The following is a 16138-nucleotide window of genomic DNA, read 5'->3' as shown; positions in this document are numbered from 1 at the left end:
CTCCACTCTACACCATGCCACTCTACACCATGCCACTGCACTCAATACCAGGCCACTGCGCTCCACACCACTCTACACCATCCCACTCCACATCATTCCATACAATGGGCCTCCACCCTATACCATGTCACTGCACTCTACACGTCACTCCACACCACTCTACACCATGTCACTGCACTCTGCCACTCCATACCACTCTACACCATGCCACTGCACTCCACACCATGCCACTCCACAGCATTCTATACAATGTTACTCCATCCTACACCATGTCACTGCACTCTACACCATGCCACTCAACACCACTCTACACCATATCACTCCACACCACTCTACACTATTTCATTCTACTCTACATAATGCCACTGCAGTCCACACCACTCTACATGTCACTCCAATCCACTCTCCTTAATGCCACTCGACACCATGTCATTGCACTCCACACCATTCTACACCATGTCACTGCACTCTACACCATGCCACTCAACACCATTCTCTACAATGTTACTCCATCCTACACCATGTCACTGCACTCTACGCCATGCCACTCAACACCATCTCACTGCACTCTACACCATGTCACTCCACACCACTATACACTATGGGGGTCTGTCGCAGGTCGAACAGTATGAAGACCACTGAAGCGTATTTTAGGTGATGGTAAGTGGTTTATTTTTTCCTTATGATGGGGGGGGGGTGGAGTAGTATGCACAAAATCACAAGTTTTATCGTCTTTCTTAGTCACTTCGCTCTTCCTTTGTATTGTTTCCCAGGTTTGTGATGGTACATTCTTGCTTCTTATTTTACAGGTAACCCAGCTGCCTTGCTCGCTCGTCGGAGTCCAGGGTGGTGCCGGAAATAGAAGGGAGAACGCCAAGGTAAGTATTGGTTTTATTAATAGGCTTTTTCCTATACTCTTACTTTTGGACTGGGAGGTGGTACACACAAAAGGAGGGGGTTGGTGCCAGTGAGGAGTGGTTCAGGGACTAAGGTGCACGCTTCTATTCTTAGTGTAGGTATAAGTGACCCCGGTGAATTAGTTAGAGTGCCCTTCCTTCTACCTCCCTTTCCAACCCTCCTCTATGACCCCTCCCCAGTCCCTTCTCCCCAATTTCCCTTCTTCCTGTCCAAAAGGACCGTACCTTGTTAAGCCACGACCCTCCAGGGTCGTGGCTGGCTTGGTGGTGTTCCTCCTGCTGGTGTCCTGTTTCCAGGTTCAGGAGCTCTTCTCTTCTCTCTCTGTCATCCAGTTCCTCGTCTGCTTCTTTCCTGGTGCTCTTTTCCTCCTCGCGCTGTTCTTGCCTTGAACTCTCCGTGTTGTCTTTTCTCTCCGCTCGCCTCTCATTCACCGCGTTTGGTTCCCTCCTCCTCTCCCCCGCGTCTCCTTTTTGTAGTTCCTTAACCCGGGAAACACACGTCGTTTCCCGGGCAACGCCGTCCTGCCGGCCGTGCTCCGGCCGCGTCTCCCCGGCAATGGGAAGACGCGGAACTGACGTATCGGCGTCGGCCGATACGTCATTTCCCGTGTCCGTAGCCGGGATCGCCCGGCTACACTCCCCTCCCCAGGAAAGGTCCTGCTCGAGGACCGTAGCAGCGTCTGGGAAGCGAGATAAATAGTCAGCTGGGGCCTGTTGGTCCTGGGATGTGACGGACCTGAAAGGAAAATGGTTGCAGTTCAAGGAACCATCGCAATATCCGAGAATTGGTATCCTTGTGGGCAGATAACCACGTGAGGGGAGCATGATCTGTAAAAAGTATGAAGGGGCGGCCTAGAAGGTAATATTGTAACGTATCCACGGCCCATTTTATGGCCAGACATTCTTTTTCAATGGTCGGATAGTGTTGTTTCCGGGGAAACAGCTTCCTGCTGACGTATACAACCGGGTGGTCTCTACCGTCCCCGTAGGGTTGGACCAATACTCCCCCTAAACCCACATTTGAGGCATCAGTATAGAGATGGAAAGGTTTCGAGAAATCTTGGCAACGGAGTATCGGATCTTTGGTTAGGAAGGATTTCAGTTGTTCAAAGCTGGACGTCTGTTGGGCTGAAAAGGGTGCTAGCCTATTAGGATGGGATTTGGACAGAAGGTCCGTGAGAGGGGCAGCCACGGTAGAATAATCAGGTATGAATCTTCTATAATACCCTACTAACCCTAAGAAGGATCGTAACTCTTTCTTGGTTGTCGGTTTAGGGGCATTTAGTATGACCTCTACTTTTTTTGTTTGGGGTTTCAGGTTCCCTTGACTAATTTTGTACCCTAAGTACGATATGTCGGGAGTTCCTATGACACATTTTTTTGGATTGGCAGTTAACCCTGCAGTGACAAGGGTGTGGAAAATTTGCTGTAAATGTTTTAGATGATCATTCCAGGTTTCACTGAAAATTACTACATCGTCTAGGTAGGCCGCTGCAAAAGATTGGAAGGGATTTAAGAGTTTATCCATTAACCTCTGGAATGTAGCTGGTGCTCCATGTAAACCAAAGGGTAGTACCGTGAACTGATACAGACCGGACTGGGTGGCGAATGCTGTTTTCTCTTTATCTTCTGTGGCTAAGGGAATCTGCCAATACCCTTTTGTCAAATCTAAGGTCGTCATATATTTGGCTTTTCCTAGTTTCTCTAATACGTCGTCAACTCTGGGCATAGGATATGTGTCAAACAGGGAGTTTTCGTTAAGCTTCCTGAAATCAATACAGAATCTAATAGTACCATCGGGTTTCGGTACTAAAACCACCGGGGAACACCAGGGACTATTTGATGGTTCAATCACACCTTGGTCTAACATTTTCTGTATTTCAGCCTCCATAATCTGTTTCCTTGCTTCAGGAATACGATATGGCCGTAACCTCACAATTTTCCCTGGTGTGGTTCTTATTTTATGAGTTATCAAGGTGGTCCTACCTGGTAACGCTGAAAAGAAATCATGGAAATGTTCCAGTACTCTGTATACCTGTTCTTTTTCCGCTTTTGTTAAGGTTTCATTTACTGGGGGTAGATCTTCCCTGTTGCTGTGTTCGGTTGGACAGAACTCAATACTTAACTTATTATGTGGACATAGGACTCCTGCCAACACGCTGGCAGTGTTCGAGGGGTCTGGGCCTTCCCATTTTTTTAGAAGATTTATATGATAAATCTGTGATTTCTGTGGAGTGCTCGATAACTCAACCAGGTAGGTAACTGGAGATACGGCTCTTATTATCTTATATGGGCCCTGCCATTTGGCAATTAGTTTTTGTTCTGAGGTCGGACGCATAATTAAGACCTGATCCCCTGGTTGTAAAACCCGTAACTTGCTTCCGTGGTAATAATATCGTTTTTGAGTATTTTGAGCTTGTTCCATATTTACTTTGACCGTATCCCATAAATTTTGTAGCTGGGATCTTAAATTGTGGGCATACTCTAGAAGGGGTCTTCCCCCTTCTTCGGCCTCTTCCTCCCATGTTTCGATGGCCATGTCAAGAAGAGATCTTGGCTGTCTTCCAAACACCAACTCAAAGGGGCTGTGTCCTGTAGAGGACTGTTCATGTGTTCGGATAGCATATAACACTAAGGGTAGTTTTTGATCCCAGTCTCTCCCTGACTCTTCCATCACTTTTTTTAGTAAGGTTTTTATCCGTCTGAGGATGATAGACCGAGGTACGGATGTGGGAAATACCTAAGGTTTTACATATTTGCTTCATAAGAGTGGACATAAAAGGAGTCCCCTGGTCAGTGAGTATTTCATGCGGGAATCCTACTCGGGAAAAAACATTAATCATGGCCTGGGCCACTGTCTTAGTTGTCATACTTTTTAAGGGAACGGCCTCGGGGTATCGTGTGGCATAGTCAACCATGACTAGGATATACGTATAACCTTTAGTGGATGGTATTACAGGTCCTATTAGATCCATTCCTATCCTACTGAAGGGAATGTCGATAATGGGTAGGGGTATCAGAGGGGCTTTCTTAGGTCTGCTGGGTTCAGTGAGTTGGCATCTGGGACATTGGGAACAAAACTTCCGTATGTGAGCAAATACTCCTGGCCAATAGAATAGTCTAAGAAGGTATTCTTCTGTTTTTTCCCTCCCATAATGGCCTCCCCCGGGTTGACAATGTGCCATCGTTAGGACCTGATTACGATAGTGATCGGGTACCACTAATTGCTGTTTATGTTCTCCGGTACTAGTAGTGGTTATCCGATATAAGAGGTTTTTCTTAATGAGGAAGTAGGGACCCACCTCTTCGGTTTCTTCTTCTCTGGCCGACTTCCAAGCGTGAGCGAGAGAAGGATCTATTCTTTGCTGATGGGGGAAACTGACAGGGACTTCATGTGTTTCTGCAACAATGCCTGTGTCCGGTCCTGCTCTCTCCTTCCCCAAGTAAGTCAATTTTTCTATTCGTTTCTCTCTGCGTGATAATTTCCTCCGGATTGTGGGGCTTTCTATACTGCTATTGAGAAAGGAGCTTCTCTCCACCAATCCTGTGTCAGTTTGGGTTGTCGAACATAATCTAGTATTTCTTGGAAATGTTCATAATCAGTTCCAATGATACACTCCTCTATCAGATTGGACATTATACCCATCGACAAGATATCCCGGTGTTTTCCCCATTCGACTGTGACGTCACATAAAGGGTATTGTTCCTTATCTCCATGTATGCAACATATATTCACCCATTGTTCTTTTCTTTCATCTACTATGGGGACTACGTCTTTTCTCACCACCGACTGACTACACCCTGAGTCAATAAGGGCCCATATGGGTTTCCCGTTGACGGTCAGAAGCTGTTTAAATTTTTGGTTACCTTTTCCGGTACACAGTACCCGTCGCCTAGTAACTCCAATTTCCATTGGCTCACTACTATCCTGTTTTCTGGGGCACATTCGAGCAATGTGGCCCCATTCCCCACAGCTATAACATTGGGGTCCTGCTACCGAGGGAGGGTTAGGAACTCGGTGAGGTACTGGTTCCTCCGGAAAGGTTCTTAATGCAATTTTAGGAGTGGGAGGTCCTGGTTTTAGGCTGGGTCGGGTGGACATATTTCTTACATCAGTGGTGCGATGATAAGCACACGCTAAATCAATTGCCATGTCAGTAGTCACCTTTGGATGTTGACGGATCCAGTGTTTAGTGGGGGTAGGCAGGGATTCCAAATACTGTTCAAGGACGATTGTTTGGATCACTTCCTCCCTACTATTTCCGGAAGACCCTAACCACTTTAAGGCCAAGTCCCTTACCCGATAATAAAAGGTTCGGGGGTCTTCATTCGGTCCCCATTTGATTTTTCTAAATTTAACCCTATAGTATTCCGTGTCATGTCCCACACGTTCCAAAATACTAGTCTTTATCTCTTGATATGGCGTGGTTCCACCCGGGTTTGCTGCTTGATATGCTGCTTGTAAGATCCCTGTAAGTAAGGGGGCGACATACTGACCCCATCTATCCTCAGGCCATTGGGCGGAGGACACCACTCTCTCAAAATTAGTGAAAAAAGCTTCGGGGTCTTCTCCGTCTTCATATTTCTGTAACACGGAACTTGGGACATTGGGATGTACTTTACTACTAGCAATGGTCTCAGTCAGTTTTTTCATGGCCGTCTCATGTACCAGTTGATTATTCGCGAGGATGGTTGCCTGACTTTTTAAAGCCGACTGCAATGCTTCCCTGTCCTCCTTGGCCTCTCGCTGGTGGGCCTCCCACACCAGTTGGAGATGACGTTGGCCCTCGGCCAATTGCTTTATCATATCCTCCAATGAGGGTTGGTCACTCATGGTTATACTGTTCGATTACTGCAAGGGGCTCTACAGATTTAGATCCCACTTCTGACACCACTGTCGCAGGTCGAACAGTATGAAGACCACTGAGGCGTATTTTAGGTGATGGTAAGTGGTTTATTTTTTCCTTATGATAGGGGGGGGTGGAGTAGTATGCACTAGGTGCAGTAATCACAAGTTTTATCGTCTTTCTTAGTCACTTCGCTCTTCCTTTGTATTGTTTCCCAGGTTCGTGATGGTACATTCTTGCTTCTTATTTTACAGGTAACCCAGCTGCCTTGCTCGCTCGTCGGAGTCCAGGGTGGTGCCGGAAATAGAAGGGAGAACGCCAAGGTAAGTATTGGTTTTATTAATAGGCTTTTTCCTATACTCTTACTTTTGGACTGGGAGGTGGTACACACAAAAGGAGGGGGTTGGTGCCAGTGAGGAGTGGTTCAGGGACTAAGGTGCACGCTTCTATTCTTAGTGTAGGTATAAGTGACCCCGGTGAATTAGTTAGAGTGCCCTTCCTTCTACCTCCCTTTCCAACCCTCCTCTATGACCCCTCCCCAGTCCCTTCTCCCCAATTTCCCTTCTTCCTGTCCAAAAGGACCGTACCTTGTTAAGCCACGACCCTCCAGGGTCGTGGCTGGCTTGGTGGTGTTCCTCCTGCTGGTGTCCTGTTTCCAGGTTCAGGAGCTCTTCTCTTCTCTCTCTGTCATCCAGTTCCTCGTCAGCTTCTTTCCTGGTGCTCTTTTCCTCCTCGCGCTGTTCTTGCCTTGAACTCTCCGTGTTGTCTTTTCTCTCCGCTCGCCTCTCGTTCACTGCGTTTGGTTCTCTCCTCCTCTCCCCCGCGTCTCCTTTTTGTAGTTCCTTAACCCGGGAAACACACGTCGTTTCCCGGGCAACGCCGTCCTGCCGGCCGTGCTCCGGCCGCGTCTCCCCGGCAACGGGAAGACGCGGAACTGACGTATCGGCGTCGGCCGATACGTCATTTCCCGTGTCCATAGCCGGGATCGCCCGGCTACAGGGTCATTCTGAGTCTGGCGGGCGGCGGACTTCCCCCCTCCAAAATACCGCTCCGCGGTCGAAAGACCGCTGAGGGTATTTTGGCTTTTGCACTGGGCTGGCGGGCGACCGCCAAAAGGCCGCCCGCCAGCCCAGTGCAAAAACCCTTCCCACGAGGATGCCGGCTCAGAATTGAGCCGGCGGAGTGGGAAGGTGCGACGGGTGCAGTTGCACCCGTCGCGAATTTCAGTGTCTGCAAAGCAGACACTGAAATTCTTTTTGGGGCCCTCTTACGGGGGCCCCTGCAGTGCCCATGCCATTGGCATGGGCACTGCAGGGGCCCCCAGGGGCCCCGCGACACCCCATACCGCCATCCTGTTCCTGGCGGGAGAACCGCCAGGAACAGGATGGCGGTATGGGGTGTCAGAATCCCAATGGCGGCGCAGCAAGCTGCGCCGCCATGGAGGATTCAATAGGGCAGCGGAAAACCGGCGGGAGACCGCCGGTTTTCCCTTTCTGACCGCGGCCATACCGCCGCGGTCAGAATGCCCTGCGGGGCACCGCCAGCCTGTTGGCGGTGCTCCCGACCGCCGGGGTCAGAATCACCCCCTATGTCATTCTATTCTACATAATGCCACGGCAGTCCACACCACTCTACATGTCACTCCAATCCACTCTACTTAATGCCACTCGACACCATGCCACTGCACTCCACACCATTCTACACCATGTCACTGCACTCTACACCATACCACTCTACAGGGAGTGCAGAATTATTAGGCAAGTTGTATTTTTGAGGATTAATTTTATTATTGAACAACAACCATGTTCTCAATGAACCCAAAAAACTTATTAATATCAAAGCTGAATATTTTTGGAAGTAGTTTTTAGTTTGTTTTTAGTTTTAGCTATGTTAGGGGGATATCTGTGTGTGCAGGTGACTATTACTGTGCATAATTATTAGGCAACTTAACAAAAAACAAATATATACCCATTTCAATTATTTATTATTACCAGTGAAACCAATATAACATCTCAACATTCACAAATATACATGTCTGACATTCAAAAACAAAACAAAAACAAATCAGTGACCAATATAGCCACCTTTCTTTGCAAGGACACTCAAAAGCCTGCCATCCATGGATTCTGTCAGTTTTTTTCGTCTGTTCACCATCAACATTGCGTGCAGCAGCAACCACAGCCTCCCAGACACTGTTCAGAGAGGTGTACTGTTTTCCCTCCTTGTAAATCTCACATTTGATGATGGACCATAGGTTCTCAATGGGGTTCAGATCAGGTGAACAAGGAGGCCATGTCATTAGATTTCCTTCTTTTATACCCTTTCTTGCCAGCCACGCTGTGGAGTACTTGGACGCGTGTGATGGAGCATTGTCCTGCATGAAAATCATGTTTTTCTTGAAGGATGCAGACTTCTTCCTGTACCACTGCTTGAAGAAGGTGTCTACCAGGAACTGGCAGTAGGACTGGGAGTTGAGCTTGACTCCATCCTCAACCCGAAAAGGCCCCACAAGCTCATCTTTGATGATACCAGCCCAAACCAGTACTCCACCTCCACCTTGCTGGCGTCTGAGTCGGACTGGAGCTCTCTGCCCTTTACCAATCCAGCCACGGGCCCATCCATCTGGCCCATCAAGACTCACTCTCATTTCATCAGTCCATAAAACCTTAGAAAATCAGTCTTGAGATATTTCTTGGCCCAGTCTTGACGTTTCAGCTTGTGTGTCTTGTTCAGTGGTGGTCGTCTTTCAGCCTTTCTTACCTTGGCCATGTCTCTGAGTATTGCACACCTTGTGCTTTTGGGCACTCCAGTGATGTTGCAGCTCTGAAATATGGCCAAACTGGTGGCAAGTGGCATCGTGGCAGCTGCACGCTTGACTTTTCTCATGGGCAGTTATGGGCAGTTATTTTGGGCAGTTATTTTGCGCCTTGGTTTTTCCACACGCTTCTTGCGACCCTGTTGACTATTTTGAATGAAACGCTTGATTGTTCGATGATCACGCTTCAGAAGCTTTGCAATTTTAAGAGTGCTGCATCCCTTTGCAAGATATCTCACTATTTTTGACTTTTCTGAGCCTGTCAAGTCCTTCTTTTGACCCATTTTGCCAAAGGAAAGGAAGTTGCCTAATAATTATGCACACCTGATATAGGGTGGTGATGTCATTAGACCACACCCCTTCTCATTACAGAGATGCACATCACCTAATATGCTTAATTGGTAGTAGGCTTTCGAGCCTATACAGCTTGGAGTAAGACAACATGCATAAAGAGGATGATGTGGTCAAAATACTCATTTGCCTAATAATTCTGCACTCCCTGTACACCACTCTACACCATGCCGCTGCACTCTACACCATGCCACTCCACACCATGTCACTCCACTCCACTCTACATAATGCCACTCCACTCTACATAATGCCACTCCACTCTATACCATGCCGCTCCACACCACTCTACACCATGTCACTGCACTCTACACCATGCCACTCCACACCTTTCTACACCATGTCACTCCACTCCACTCTACATAATGCCACTCCACACCACTCTACAGCATGTCACTGCACTCCACACCACTCTACACCATGTCACTGCACTCTACACCATGCCACTCCACTCTACATAATGCCACTCTACACCATGCCATTGCACTCCACACCACTCTACAGCATGCCACTCGACACCATTCTATACAATGTTACTGCACCCTATACAATGTCACTGCACTCTACACGTCACTCCACACCACTCTACACCATGCCACTCCACACCACTCTACACCATGCCGCTGAACTCCACACCACTCTATACCATGCCAATACACTCTACACCACTCTACACCATGTCACTCCACTCTACACCATGTCACTCCACTCTACATGCCACTCCACCTCATGCCACTGCAATCCACCCCACCCTACACCATGCCACTCCACACCATTCTACACCATGTCACTCCACTCTACACCATACCACTCCACATAATGCCCCTCCACACCACTCTACAGCATGCCACTCCACAGCATGCCTCTCCACTCTACACCATGCCACTCCACACCATGCCACTACACTCTACACCAGTCTCCGCCATGTCACTGCACTCAACACCATGCCACTCCGTACCACTCTACACCATGTCACTGCACTAAACACCATGCCACTGCACACCACTCTACACCATGCCTCTGCACTCTACACCATGCCTCTGCACTCTACACCATGTCACTCTACATAATGCCACTCCACACCACTCTACACCATCTCACTACACTCCACACCAGACCATGTCACTGCACTCTACACCATGTTACTGCACTCTACATCATAATGCCACTCCACACCACTCTACACCATGTCACTCCACAAAACTCTACACCATGCCACTTCACTCCACACCACTCTACACCATGTCACTCCACTCCACTCTACACCATGTCACTCCACTCCACTCCATGTCACTGCACTCCACACCACTCTACTCCATGCTACTGCACTCCACACCACTCTACTCCATGCTACTGGACTCCACACCACTCTATACCATGCCAATGCACTCTACACCATACCACTCCACACCACTCTATGACATGTCACTGCACTCTACACCATGCTACTCCACACCACTCTATACCATGCTGCTCCACACCACTCTATACCATGTCACTGCACTCTACACCATGCTACTCCACACCACTCTATACCATGCCGCTCCACACCACTCTATACCATGTCACTGCACTCTACACCATGCCACTCCACTCTATACCATGCCGCTCCACACCACTCTACACCATGTCACTGCACTCTACACCATGCCACTCCACACCACTCTATACCATGTCACTGCACTCTACACCATGCCACTCCACACCACTCTATACCAGGCCGCTCCACGCCACACTGTACCATGCCAATGCACTCTACACCATACCACTCCACACCATGTCACTCCACTCCACTCTACACCATCTCACTCCACTCTACATGATGCCACCCCACATCATGCCACTGCACTCCACACCACTCTACACCATGTCACTGCACTCTACACTAGGCCACTCCACACCGTCACTCCACTCTACACCATGCCACACAACACCACTCTACACCATGCCAGCCTACTCCACTCTACACCATGCCACTGCACTCCACTCTGCACCATGCCACTCCACACCATGTCACTGCACTCCACACCATCCCACTGCACTCCACACCATGCCACTCCACCCTGCTGCACAACACGGCTAAAAGACATTGGCAAAGCTAATAGCTATCTCAGGGCAAAACCTATTGGCTTTGCCAATGCTCGTTTTTCTGAAGCACGCATTGTATTCTACAGCACCCCACTCCCTTAAGCGTCACGGGAGCTGCTGCCACCAGCTGCAGTCCCTGTGACTCCTGCACCCCACCCCAGAGGGTGAAAAGTAGCATCTGGCGACCAAACACACCCCTTTATCCTCCACCACCCCTCCTCCCCCCCCCTCACACACACACACCCCACATTGTCTCAAACCCGAGACCTGCAATCAGCGCCTGTGAGGAGCCAGTCTGGCGTGCACGGTGCGTTGCCTTTTGTCTGCGTTTGTTGTTTTATGTGTTCACGTTTCACTTCCAAAGGGCTTACTGGCCCCTCACCCACGTCACTGGTTGCAAAAGACCCGGTAAGGAGGGCTGGGGCAGGGTCGGACATGCCCTGGTAGTCTCATGATGGCAGTGGTGCAAGAGGGGAGAGCGATTCTGCGGCGGTCCTGTATCCCTGAAAGGCCAGCTGGGCTGGGGCAGTGCCAGTCTCTAGCAGCTCAGAACCTGGGCCATCCTTGGGTATTCCGGTGCCCCCAATCCTAAGAGGGCTGGACAGAGCCCAATCACATGGACATTTCATTATCTAAGTCAGGGGTCTTCAAACTGGGGGGAGGGGTTCCCTAGGGAAGGCCGCAAGGGATTCCAGGAGGGGAGGGGTGGGGTCAGGCTCTGACCACAAAAATAACATGATGCTGATAACTGGGCTTTGTTTTAAGTTGAAACAATGAGCAGCGGAAACCACACTTTAAAGGGCCATCATTAACATGGTTTGTGATTTATATCCAGGCTGGGATTGTGTCAAAAGGGAAGGGACCCCAAATACTCTTCAAAGCCCCAACAGCCTCTTCCAACAATCACACAGTGAATACTTTTACACCTTAGTAAGGCCTGCCTGACCAGAATGGTATGGGCATCTTGTATTTGATGCCATTTTAAAAACAGTAATAGAACTTGACTGCAGTGTTTCAATAAGTCCAGACATATGTAAGCAGTGCCAATTTAATAGAATAATTGTAAAAAATTCAGAGAGGGTGTCCGATTTTTTTTTTTTCCCTCTTGGGGGGCGGGCACAACATTAAAAAGTTTGAAGACTACTGATCTAAGGGCCAGATTTATGCTGGTCTTACCCCGTTCAACGCCACAGTAGCGTCATCTTCTTGACGCTAATGTGGTGTTGGAAGGGGAAACACCCTGCGCCATATGTACAAAGTGGCGCAATGCTTGCATTGCGCCACTTTGTGACCCCTTCATAGGGGATAATGTATGCGGGGGCGTTCTGGCGCTAGGGGGGCTGTAAGTACGGGCATTAAACAGAGGCTCTGACTGATTACAAACCGCCGGACTAGGATAAAAAATTATGACATATTTTAAACACGGCGCTACCATGGTGGCGTTAGGGGGGTGCTAAGCGGCACAAGAAATGTGGCGCTGCACTAAGTGCAGCGCCACTTTCCATAAATCTGAGCCTAAGTGCCTCTGTAACAACAACAAAGCATTGGTAGAGTCTGCCATATGTGATGTCCACACTCTACAGAGACATGTCTGCTCTGGTCGACACTGCTAGCAAGCAGCACAGCAGCATCTTTTCAAATGCAGGACAGAACAGCACCAAAGATATGTAAGAACCTGTGGCGAGGCCACACTCTTCAAGCTGTCCTGTGTCTTGACAAAACTCAACACAAAACAGCGGGGTGACCACAGATGCCCACCAGGATATTGGCGGGCCCCCCACAACTCAAGAGACAGACCCCACCTTACGACTTTTGAAGTGGATTTAAAGAAAGCCATCCTGGAAAGAACAAGTCTTGACTCTGAGCTACAGACTGAAATTTCAAGCAGAGAAGTAGAAAGAAAAACTCCTGGAGACTGGTTCTAAGAGATGAAACATCTGGTGGATCAGTGGCTGGGCCTGAATCAGCCACAAAAATGGAGATCAGAGGCAAGGGGGCAGATTTATGGAACTCAGGCCCATATTTATACTTTTTGACGCTAAACTGCGCTAACGCAGTTTAGCGTCAAAAGATTTTGCGCCGTCTAACGCCATTCTGAAGCGCCATGCGGGCGCCGTATTTATGGAATGGCGTTAGCCGGCGCAAGCGGACCGGCGCTGCCTGGTGTGCGTGGAAAAAAACCACGTACACCAGACAGCGCCGGCGTAGGGGGAAAATGGCGTATGGGCGTCTTAAAATGGGGCAAGTCAGGTTACGTCGAAAAAATCGTCGTAACCCGACTTGCGCGATGTTTTTTCGACGCCCATCCCCCATCAACATGACTCCTATCATTGTAAAGATAGGAGTCATGCCCCCTTGCCCAATGGCCATGCCCAGGGGACTTCTGTCCCCTGGGCATGGTCATTGGGCATAGTGGCATGTAGGGGGGCACAAATCAGGCCCCCCTATGCCACAAAAAAAAAAAAAAAAATACTTACCTGAACTTACCTTAATGTCCATGGGATGGGTCCCTCCGTCCTTGGGTGTCCTCCTGGGGTGGGCAAGGGTGGCAGGGGGGGTCCCTGGGGGCAGGGGAGGGCACTCTGGGCTCATTTTGAGCCCACTTGTCCCTTAACGCCATGCCTGACCCAGGCGTTAAAAAGCGGCGCAATAGCGCCGTTTTTGGCCACGCCCACTCCCGGGCGTCATTTTTGCCCGGGACTATAAATACCACGTAAAGGCCTGGGAGTCATTTTTTAAGACGGGAACGCCTCCCTTGCATATCATTAACGCAAGGAAGGGGTTCACGCTAAAAAATGACACACTCTCCGGGCACTTTGGCGCCCGAAGCGTCTAACGCCATAGTATAAATATGGCGTTAGTTGGCGTTAGTTTAGCGTCGAATTTGCGTCGAAAAAAACGACGCAAATTCGGCGCAAACGGAGTATAAATACGGGCCTCAGTGCAGCGCCACTTTCTCTGCACCCCTTAGCACCCCCCTACCACCACCATTTGTGCACCGTATTTAAAATATTGCACACAATGGCGCAGGGTAGGGTAGGGTCATTTTTCATGATGCTATTGATGTACTCTGCAGGAGTCGCGCAAAAATATTGACGCTACTCCTGGGGAGTACACAGTGGCCTATTCTAAAGAATGGAAGCCCCCTTTCAACGCCACCTCTGAGCAGGCGTTAAAAGTGCCGTACAAAATGACGCAAGAAAATCTGCCGCGAACAGAGTATATAATGGGCCTTTTTGTCCACTTCCTGTGAATCTTTACAGCCCCCCCACTAGTTCCAGAACCGCGGATCTGGTTGAAACCATGACGCCTCTGGCGGTTATTGGCAGCTGATGCAAAGTCAGGGGTACAGGTTGTTTTACACACACCTCATGCTAAGGAATGAAGCCTATTAGCCCTTCCTAGGAAATCCATGCTGTGTGTAATGACTAGGAGGAACATCCCTAGCTTTAGTTTTTATTTTTTGTTTTTTCCTGTAGAATCAACATCATCCTGAAGAATTTTAGAGCACTTTACAAATTCTGGCAAATTTCACAAACCACACGACTTGGTATTTGTCACACAGCCACACACTTTGGCCTGAATGTTAGAAGAGGGGGTATTAGGTGGCATGGCACCGTCGGCTGCGTAGAGAGCTGTCGGTCGCGTTTCGGTTCATATCGAGGTGCTTTTGCAGTTGATGGGTCTTCACCTGGATCTTGATGAAGGTGAAAGATGGATGCTGTCTTATTTGCACAGAAAGGCTGGTCCACATTTTTGGAAGAGCCTGAGAAGGAATGTGATTGAGAGGATGTCTTCTTGTACAGATGGGCTCGCAAGTGGACATCCCGCGTTCTGCGAAGGTCAGCTTGATCCAGTTAGCGCACGGTTCTCATTTCGATAGTATGTTGTGTGGTTAGTTCAAGCGCTTTAAAGCCTCTAATCTGAACCTCCATAATGTGCATAAGGGTAGCCCCATAAGTTGGGTTGGTATAAGTGTGGCGAACTCACATTTCTTTGTGCCTCTGGAGGTACTTGCAGCTGCATAGAGCATTACTTTTAAAGAAGATTCCCTAATTTTGGGGAGGCCAGTGAGTATACGTCCCTCTCTGACCTCAACTCTTGTGCGTTTAGAATGATTGAGAACTACATGAGTGTATGGGGATCCAGAAGTTTGTGGTACCCTGTATCCTGTCTGAAGACCCAACAACGACCTCTGATTGGCTGCGACTCACGGGAAGCCATTTCACACCTCGGCAAGTTTCACCGGCTTGCTAACACTATCAGTAATTGTTCAGTAAGGATGGATACTTGGTTAAGATGGGACTGGACGTGGAGCCAAGAAAAAAATGTGCTTAAATCTGGTCGCTGCGGGTCATAAAGTATCCAACAGAATCTGAGACGCTGGTTGCCCCGGCAACACACCATGAAGACATTGGATTTAAGCTAGGTCTTGACACCATCACGTCAGTTCAACTTTTTGATCAGAAATATTTTACATCAAAATCAACGAACATCGACAGAATAATTGATGGGAGGTTAATGTTAAGCCTTAGAGAAATTTTAATGGTATAGGTTAAATGCACCAATCAGTGTGAACATCACAGGGGAATAAAAACAGACCCTCATGTGCAGCACGTGCATTTATAAGGTGGGGAGTGACCACAGCAGCGCTTACCTTCTCTATTTAGGATGATACCTCAGTCTTTCCCTGCACTCGAGAGAGTGAGCTCCCCTGAAGTCTGCTGGTAAAAGGCTGCAGTGAAAAGAGGGCTCAGAAGTGAAATGGGAGAGCTTAGGGAGTTTCCGCAACGCTGAATGAGGTATGCGTGAGCGGGTCTCGTGTAATTTCAATATTTGATGTTGTGCTGCAGTGGCTGTTAGGTTTTGAAAAAGTAAATGCTCGTGAGGGGGCTGTACTTTTATTAGCATCTGTTTTACTAGGTTTTTTTTTTTAACTAGTACTTTTAATTAAAATATATTGAAAATATACAGTAGCATTACAGAATGCATCGTTATAATATCACAAATCTTTACGACCACTGGCACGTGAAAACGTCATTTCCAAACACTCTGGTCCTCATTCGGAAATAATAACTTCATAAGCCATTCCACGTTCTACCACTGGAAGGCAGTGCACGGCT

The 16138-nt window shown here is 48.5% G+C and overlaps 1 long non-coding RNA gene across 1 annotated transcript in view; it reads left to right on the top strand.

Moving 5' to 3' along the window:
• The first annotated feature begins 808 nt into the window (after positions 1-808).
• The window catches only part of LOC138265245 (uncharacterized), a 142903-nt gene continuing 127573 nt past the window's right edge, over positions 809-16138 (top strand). Inside the window, exons 1-2 of the long non-coding RNA XR_011199319.1 lie at positions 809-878; positions 6019-6087. This is a non-coding gene — a long non-coding RNA (uncharacterized lncRNA). The remainder of the gene's footprint in view (positions 879-6018; positions 6088-16138) is intronic.

This window comes from Pleurodeles waltl, chromosome 11, assembly GCF_031143425.1.
Source record: "Pleurodeles waltl isolate 20211129_DDA chromosome 11, aPleWal1.hap1.20221129, whole genome shotgun sequence".
NCBI classification, from domain to species: Eukaryota; Metazoa; Chordata; class Amphibia; order Caudata; family Salamandridae; genus Pleurodeles; species Pleurodeles waltl.
Note: the sequence above shows the minus strand (reverse complement) of the source record. Positions and strands in the feature narration are given on the sequence as shown.